General features: G+C 45.8%; 1 pseudogene; it reads left to right on the top strand.

The window, feature by feature from the left end:
* Positions 1 to 392: 392 nt before the first annotated feature.
* LOC134466020 (lens fiber major intrinsic protein-like) lies at positions 393 to 8,896 on the top strand (annotated as a pseudogene).
* The last annotated feature ends 430 nt before the right edge of the window (positions 8,897 to 9,326 follow it).

Raw genomic sequence — 9,326 nt, 5'->3', positions numbered from 1 at the left:
CTCTCTTCCTTGAAGTTTTTTACATTACATTTTATATTCAACTCTGAACACTTTTTGTTTCTTTCAGATGTCCTACACTGGAGCTGACATGTACCCTGCCAGATCCTTCACCCCTGCTGTGCTCAAGAGGAACTTCATGAACCACTGGGTTAGAAAAAATATCTACAATTGATGCATTAAAATTGTGCAGTGTCAGGGACTGTTAGTGTGTCGAAGTATTCAGTTAATTACATTATTTATTGGTGTTTTGCAGAAGTCACCATGCATTGCATATCTTAAGATTATTTTGTCTTGCTTCACTGTCTCTGCAGATTACATGTAACTATAATATTTTTTTTTGTTCTTCCCTCCTCGTACAGTTGTACTAGGCTGGTTTCATGAGCTGTGGCACAATGGGCGCCATCATGTACGACTTCATGCTCTCCCTCTGCACCCTGGAAGGCAGCCGTCCCCTGGAGGTGCACCAACAGGACACCTGCAGGGAGCCCATCAAGCTCAACACCCAGGCCCTATAAGTCTGCTGCCCAACCAGGGGAAGCAAGAGCCAGCCAGCCTCCATCCATCCTCGCTGCGTTGTGTGAGTAAAAAGTATGAGATGCACCGGATCCTGTTCCAGTTCCGGATCCGGCAGGATAATAGGGTTTTTCACAGGATCCGGGTCCGGCAGGATCTTAAGCAGTGGATCCGGTATCTGGCATGTTACCTAAAAATCAGGGTCTGGTGCATCTCTAGCCTAGGCTTTTCAGTCAGTCTTTCACAACCCCAATCACTGCATGGCGTGAAAGCCCTTTGAAAGCGGCCGTTGCAGGCAGTGTGGCAATAAGCCAATGAATTTAAAAAGTAGTTTGAGCCAACGTAATAAAAAGGGCCCACGTGTGCGAGTAGACTATGTTTCAACCCTTTTGTAGGATCCGGTATCCGGTTCCAGATCCGGCAAGATCTTAAACAGTGGATCCGGTATCCGGCAGGATCCTAAAAATCAGGATCCGGTGTATCTCTAGTAAAAAGCCTATGTAACATTTATGTTAACGTTAATGTTTTTAACCTAAGATAATTCCCGTAAATACTCTACTTCCAGTGCCACATTGTATTCAGATCTCTCTCTCTCTCTCTCTCTCTCAGGAGGTCTTCCTGACCATGCGACTGGTCATCTGCATCTTATCTGTGGTGGATGTCGGGAGGAATGGATGCATGGGCTCCGCTGCCATGGCCATTGGCTTCTGTCACCATGGCACACCTCATGAGAGTGAGTGTCACACACATACACTCACATATCCTGCTGACAGACAAATAAACAGACAGACAAACCAAAGCGACCGAAAACATAACTTGGAGATGGAGATAATTGATATTCTTTAAAATTATTTTCCGGATTTTCCTTTTGATGTTCTGCCTCTGTGTTAATCTATAACTATAACGGTAGGTGCATTCTGATTATGTGTTTTTGACAAACAAATTCAGCAAGGGATCAAATACTTTTTCAATGTGCGAACCGGCTCTCCTCTCACCCTTGAAGTAAGCACATGTGTGGCCCCAAATAGAACAGTTCAATACATCTAGGCCGCAATAATTTACTGCTTCCTTATTTCTTTACATTAAAGCTAATACTCAACTATGAACACTGTTTGTTTCAGATATTCTACACTGGAGCTGAATTGAACCCTGACAGATCCTTCACCCCTGCTATGTTCAAGAGGAATTTCATGAACCACTGGGTAAGATTTTTTTTTTTACAAATTATGCATTAAAGGCCAACTTCCGATAAAACTCAGTTTTACTCACTCCTTTCGAAGATCGGACGGTCACCCCAAGTTAAACTCACTTGCAAGGCTCTCATAGCGGTGCGTCAACTCTCCTGGCTGTGTTTCCCGGTGTTTCCCAATTTACATCAATAATGCAGAGAAACGAGCGAATCACGAAAGCCTTTCTGTGTTTCGTCACGTCGAAAGAAGGCGTTGCCCACAAAGGTTTATATCGACCCATTTATCTAAAAACATGTCGAGTAATTTTTTTCTGCTTGTTTTCAAAACAAGCAACGTCTGGTGGTCCGAAACATAGCTTAGCTTAGCTATCAGCTGGTTGCTACTCTCAGGTACACACACAGCACAAAGCCTCATACATAAAGCCTGCTCACTCCGGTTGCTCCGTGCCTACAGCTCGCCTAGGGGTCGCTGTCGAAAGAGCACAGCCCTGAATGGAGCCTGCACGCCTCCGTTGGCGCCCCTATAGTGCAGTACCATCCGGGGAAGTGGCGACTCTGTTTCCCATTACATTCTCTCCCAAGGCTGGAGGACTGAGCCAATCAGAGACGCGTTTATTTGAGAGCAGGAGGAGTGAGCCAATCAGAGACGCATTTCCACGAGAAACACGGAACACTCTCTCGTTTCTCCACAAGCCACCTTGCCAGCTTGCAAAAACGTCTTGAAACAAAGCAACCAGAACGTTTTTTAAAACAGGACCAACGCGTAACACATTCAATAACAATTGGGAACACGGCAATGTTAATTAAATTACGTTGAGAGGCGATCTTTAAAAATGTGTGTATACCTTCCCATTGTTTGTAAACTACTTTTAGGTCAGGTAGAACTATGTGGTCTGCAGTGGTCTAAAGGGGCAGTGAACTATGTGGTCTAAAGGGGCAATATGTAGGATTAAAAGTTAAATTAATCACTGTCCTCACAGCCGATGCTTATTTGAGTTAATGGTAAGTGAACGATGACTCGTGACCACTTTCTCAGTCCGCTGTCAGAGAACTCTGAATGTAACTTTTGACTGAGCGACCCAAGCGATTGTCATTGGAAACACTTCTGATATGAAAGATTTGCTTTATATACCGCCAGATATGTATTCACATCATTATCAACTGCTGGAATTCTGTGATGAAAATCACAGTGAGCTTAGTTCAATAGCATTTTTTTTATGACTGTGCGGTGCCCGTGTCGTGCCTGTCTCAAAATCTACACAAACTATATAATACTACATTGTGCCCTTTTAAGATTGTTCTGTCTTGCTCCGATGTCTCTGCAGCTCACATGTAACTATAATATGGTTTCTGTTCACCCCTCCTCATGCAGGCAGTCTGGGCAGGTCCCATGCTCTGTGGTGCTCTGGGTGCCGTCATGTACGACTTCATGCTCTTCCCCCGCATTTGTGGCCTGGCCGAGAGAATAGCCACCCTGAAAGGCAACTGGCCTCTGGAGTAGGACATCTACGGGGAGCTCATCAAGGTCAAGACCCAGGCCCAATACCGTAACCCTGCCACCAAGCCAGGAGATGTAAGGACCAGACTTATTATAGTAGCCCCCTGCTTCCAACAACCCAGATCTTCTCCTCCCAGCAATCCAGCTCTCCTCCTCCCAGTAACCCAGCTCTCCTCCTCAACCCCCCGCTCCCCCGCCCTGTCACCAACAACACCAACAATCAAAGACTAACATGTTCCCTATCTAAGCCCCCCACCACCATCATGCATATAGTTTGAGGTCTGTGTATGTGTACAGTGTGTATGTGTACGGTATGTATGTGTACTTCGCTCACACTGAAAAACTAATTCTAACCATCGCCACAGAGGGAAACGTGCACTCAAGGGGCGAAAAGGAGACCTATGAACAAGCCAACTAACACAATCAAGACAGACCTTGCACATCAGGAAGGAAGGAATAAATACACACTGTCACTTGTCAGTGTAGGGGGGTGGGGGGATTTAAGGATTAATTCAAGCTCGCAAGAGTGGTCAACGTGACTGCTCCTAAGGCATTGTCCGGGATGGGCATTGTCCGGGATGTCCATATGAAATTCCCCTCAAGTGGATGTGCTCATGTGAAGATTCCAAAGCAAACCTGAAGTCCTGGTGACCCACAAGGTGCCACACTATCGGGATGTACAACGGCTCATCGTACTCCTCCCAGTAGAGGAACAAGTTAGCAGACACCAGCTCGCCTGATGGGTGCGATCTTCCCATGTCGTGCCATGCCAAGATCGAGTGGGAGGTGTTGCGGTGGTCCATGCCTGGGCACGGTCTTGCTTTGATTGACAGCCCACATAGTTTCTCGCTGCGTAGTGAGTATTATTCATTTATGTTTTAAGAGAATATCCTGAAATACTGTACTTTCAGTGTCACATTGTTGTCAGATGAATAATGCGGAGACCATCTCTCTCTCTCTCTCTCTCTCTCTCTCTCTCTCTCTCTCTCTCTCTCTCTCTCTCTCTGTCTCTATATAGCTCCAGCTGGGCATGGAGGTCTCCTTGAGCTGTTCATCTGCATCTTCTCTGTGATGGATGAGAGGAGGAATGGATGTAAGGGCTCTGCTGTCATGGCCATTGGCTTCTGTCACCATGGCACACCTCATGAGAGTGAGTGTCACACTCCTATTGCTCCCTCTGTTTCATAGCATATAAACAGGTGTGTCAAAATAGGGGGACAACGTTGGACTGAGTCACCAGGTACAGTGAGAATAATAAGCATTTCATCCCTCACTGACTTTGTTGGTTTGCGTACTAATAAAGAAATTAATACTCATTTTAATAGTAGGTGTATTCTAACATAAAGAGACAGAATATCAGAATATCCCCTGCCAACTATTAAGAATTCTGGTCCCACAGGCCAGATAGGCACTTCCAATCAACGTGTCAATCTGAATAAAAGACTCCTGTAAATGGTCACCAGCATCCTATCAGTCAGACAGTAAGGTCAAGCAACAGGAGCTTTTTCTGACAATCTTATTCAATATGCGAACCTGCTCTCTCCCTTGAACTGTTCTATTTGGAGCCACACACGTGCGTAATGTTGCACTCTGGATGTGTAGAGAAATATCTTGCCTCTTTACTTTTTATGTTAAAGCTAATACTCTAACACACCTCAAAGGCTTCTTTGCTAATACTCTGAACACTGTTTCTTTCAGATCTTCTACACTGGAGCTGAAATGAAGCTTGCCAAATCTTTCACGCTTGCCATGTTCAAGAGGAACTTCATGAACCACTGGGTAAGAAAAATATATGCATTGAAAACATGCTTATACCCTCCTATTATTTGAAAACTACTTTCATGTCATATATACAGTACATAGTTCGATTTACGGGGGGTCTGACACCCCTGATTGGGACTTGATACCCCCCAAATGGGACTACATTACATTTTTGGGGTGTACTGAAAAAAGAGGTAGTATTAAAATCAGTTGTTGAAAAAGTCTTGTTACTTAGTATTCAATGAATAACCAAATAAAAAATGGGTTTTGGAACACCCCTTCAATGGACTGTATCACCAGCGGAAGTTTCGCATCGATGTTCTGTCTTGTTCCGATGTCTCTGCAGCCTACATGTAACTACAATATGGTTTCTGTTCTTCCCTCCTCCTGCAGGTGTACTGGGTGGGTTCCATGATCTGTGGTGCTATGGGCGCCGTCCTGTGCCGAGAGGGTAGCCACCCTGAAAGGCAGCCGGCCTCTGGAGCAGGACACCGGTGGGGAGCCCATCAAGCTCAAGACCCAGTCCCTATACCGTAATCCTGCCATCAAGCCAGGAGACGCAAGGGCCAGCCAGAATTGTTATAGTAGACCCCTGCTTCCAACAACCCAGCTCTTCTCCTCCCAGCAACTCGGCTCTCCTGCTCCTCCCAGCAACCCAGCTCTCCTCCTCCTCCCAGCAACCCAGCTCCCCTCCTCCTCCCAGCAACCCAGCTCTTCTCCTCCCAGCAACTCGGCTCTCCTGCTCCTCCCAGCAACCCAGCTCTCCTCCTCCTCTTCCTCATCCACATAACATGTGTGTGTGTGCGCGTGCAGAACGTGATTGTGTGCGCAGAACGTGTGTGTGTGTGTGCGCGCGCGCAGAACGTGTGTGTGTGCGTGCGTGTGTGTGCAGAACGTGTGGGTGTGTGTGTGTGCAGAACGTGTGTGTGTGTGTGCGTGTGTGTGTGTGCAGAACGTGTGTGTGCAGAACGTGTGTGCGTGTGCAGAACGTGTGTGCGTGTGCAGATCGTGTGTGTGTGCGCGCAGAACGTGTGTGTGCGCGCAGAACGTGTGTGTGTGCGCAGAACGTGTGTGTGTGTGTGTGCAGAACGTGTGTGTGTGTGCGCAGAACGTGTGTGTGTGTGTGTGCGCAGAACGTGCATGCGTGTGTGTGCAGTGCGTGCATGTGTGTGCAGAACGTGCGTGTGTGTGAGTGCAGAACGTGCGTGTGTGTGGCTCGTGTGTCGACTGCTGCTGCTGTTGGTGGTGGAGTTCTAGACTTCGGCTGTGCATTGTTCTGGACTGCAATTGGGTGTTGTGCCTTCAGCTGACTTTGGGTGAGTACGGCATTGAATGTTTTCTTCAGCATTCTAGTGACATTGTCTCTTGCTTGTTTAGCAATGTATTTTACTGACTTCCTTGGCCACTGAAGGAACTGTTTACCACACTGCCACTTGGAACTTCAGTTAGGTCTTCAGGACTTGCCTGATGTTCTCTGCTATATTCACAGCACCTGGAATCCATCACCAATCTCAGTCACTGCTGCTCTGGATATTGCCAACTCCCGTTTGCGTAGAAGGTTTGGCATCCATAACTTTCACGCTGCATCGCACCTGAGATCGTCTGGCTTCTTGACGTTTATTCGGCAGTGCTTGTGGAAGTAGTTCTTCATCCATACTGCAAACACTGCTATACACATCTTCTCTCTTGACTACAACGGTGACCGTGTCAAGGCGTTCAGCTTGGCCTCGGCCTCAACCATCCTCACAAAGGCACCATGGCTGCAGCTCCACTGCAGGTAGAGTAGAGTAGAGTAGAGTAGAAGCTTGGCTTAACACCTCTCTTCTGGTGTTGGTTCTTTCACTCTCCCAGAAAGTTCTGGTCAAGGCACATTTCTTTCTTCTTCTTGGAGAAATTGATCTCCGTTGACGTCTGAGATTGGTGGGAAACTCTTGGTATTGTGGACATGGCGGGTGTAGTCACCCGGGGGGCCAGTCCTGATGTCCTGGCTGGGGGTTCAGAGTGTCGGTTGGGTCCGCGGTTCCTTCAGCTTGCCAACAGGGTCAGTAGAATGCCTTACTGCACAGGCATGAGGCAGTGTCACTGGAGTGCGGAGGGAGGCATTCAGTGCAGTGCTCACCCGGGCTCAGTTGGGGGCATTGCACCCGGTTGTGGTGCGCAACGGCGTGTGGTCTGGATCATGGGCTCCATTGCCAGCAGTGGCAGTGTTCAGCGTGTTTGAGAGGGTGTGGGCTTGTGTAAGTGGTATGTGTGAGAGTGCGTATATCACGTGTGTTTATCTTTGCTTGCGTGTGTGTATGAGAGAGAGAGAGAGAGAGAGAGAGAGACCGACAAACTGAGACTGAATTTTCCCAGCTGCTTTTTATTTTGTTTCATTATCAAATGCCAAATAATACATGTTTTTCTGATTTGTATTATTATTTGTATTGCATTCCATCTGTATTTGCCATGATATTAAATTGACTTTGGCTTTGTGTGATGGTTCAGGTTTTATTTTTATTGATTTTTTTGGTGGTACAGAAACGCAGATAAGATTATTTTTTTTAAGAGACAACTGGGCTGAAGTCTGAATCTTTGAGCTAGTCCATACTGTCCTACAATATCAGAACGCAGTATCTTGAAAATGGGTTTAGACAGGAAATTGACTTTAAAATACCTTCTTTTTCTTGTGTTAAAAAATGTTGGTCCAACTTGGTCCCGTTTCAGGAAAAAACGATATAAACTGATTATAAGTTACTGCGCTTTTTGGTTTTAGGAGGTTACGTTGTTCTAGCCAAGAACGCAGTATAACGCGCATTATACTGCACTTCTCCATTGACACCGTGGTTTTGGTGTAGACAGTAATACCACAACAGAATGCAGTATAATGATTTTTCAGCTAAAAAGTAATGAGAATGTTGGGTTTTTTTTGCTTTTTTCTTGTGTGCATACATTTCCACCATAAAAAAAGTATTATATGGAAGTGTCATCAACACTTTACCTCCAACACAATTGCGTGGCCAGAAAGGAAACTTAAAAGCCTTTTTTCTCGGTTTGCTATTTTGAATTATACTGCGTTCTGAAATTGTAGGGCAGCATACACCACAGACTGGCATACCGTATTTATTTCCATTTTTAAAAAAATGCATATATTTGAAGGGAAAAGATAAAATACAATTTCAGGACACAGAACACAAACTTTTAAAAAATAAAAAAAATCTAAGGGTTGTATTGAATCAAAACTTGGCATAGCAGAACTTTGACACAGACACACAAGAGCCTATTGGTCAATATTCATGTAATTAAAAAGATCCAATAACTGCATATTCTAGGGTCTGACTGCACCACATGGAGTTAAAAAAGGTAGTGACTTAGTGGCCAAGCTTAGTGCATCCACTGCATATCACTTACTGTGTCAAATAACTTTTTCAGTACATTGTCGTCTCTGGTTTAATTGGCATGTCCCAGTCATTAATGTAATGCATGGCAAAGGGTAAAATGTATTTGCTCAATCTAGTGGTGGTTTTGGGAGAAACAGGCCAAGAGGTTTTACGGCACTACACTACTACAAAAACTACTAGACAGTTCCCTCTAACGTTATAAAGAATCAAGTTGGCTTTTTTCCCTTTTTTATTAGATGGCTTCGTGTTGCATTTTCATGTTTGCTTGAGGATTCGGACTTAACTGTAGAACAGTCTCCTCCCTGGAAATGCAGTCCTTGAGTGGTCCGCAGCAGCCCTATGGTTAAAGGGGCATTCCACCTGTGCAGACATGAATATGTAATAAAAGTGGGTCATATATGTAGTAGAATAGTAGCATAAATTTGTAATTTGGTGCCGCCTTGGCCGAGAAAAGGCAGAAAATGACTTTTTAGTGCTTGTGGATTTGTGACAATCCCCATAATGCATTGCAATGCTCAAGTTCCACAGGCCACACCCATGCAGCTCTGCCAGTAGGCGCGATCGATTTGTCGTCAACGCATGCATGCACAATTAGACAGCAATGCACCCTGGATGAAGATGCTGCATGACGGTTAGATTTCCTGTCAAACTTCCAAATTTCGGTGATGTTGCGTCGACGAGGTGACATGTCACATGGTGTCAAACTATCGCGGGATGAATGCGACTGCAGTCAGATCTTGCAACCTCTGCAGTTGCTTATCCCCTTCAACGCTCGTCTGCGGACTGCCTCCGAGGTCACGCGCCCATGAACTGGTTGGTCAACAACTCACGTGTGTATATGGGTCTTGTCTCACACCTCTACACAAGTTTGCGCAGGTCCCCACTTCAGCTCCTCCTCACTGCCTGTCCCCCCACTCACGTCCCCCCACAAACGTGGTGTGTTAGTAGAGCAAACTGGTGCGAGCTCATCGTCTCGTTCATATTT

Source organism: Engraulis encrasicolus, chromosome 16, assembly GCF_034702125.1.
Source record: "Engraulis encrasicolus isolate BLACKSEA-1 chromosome 16, IST_EnEncr_1.0, whole genome shotgun sequence".
Taxonomy (NCBI): domain Eukaryota; kingdom Metazoa; phylum Chordata; class Actinopteri; order Clupeiformes; family Engraulidae; genus Engraulis; species Engraulis encrasicolus.
The sequence above is the reverse complement of the archived record's forward strand: the minus strand, read 5'-3'. Positions and strand labels throughout refer to the sequence as shown.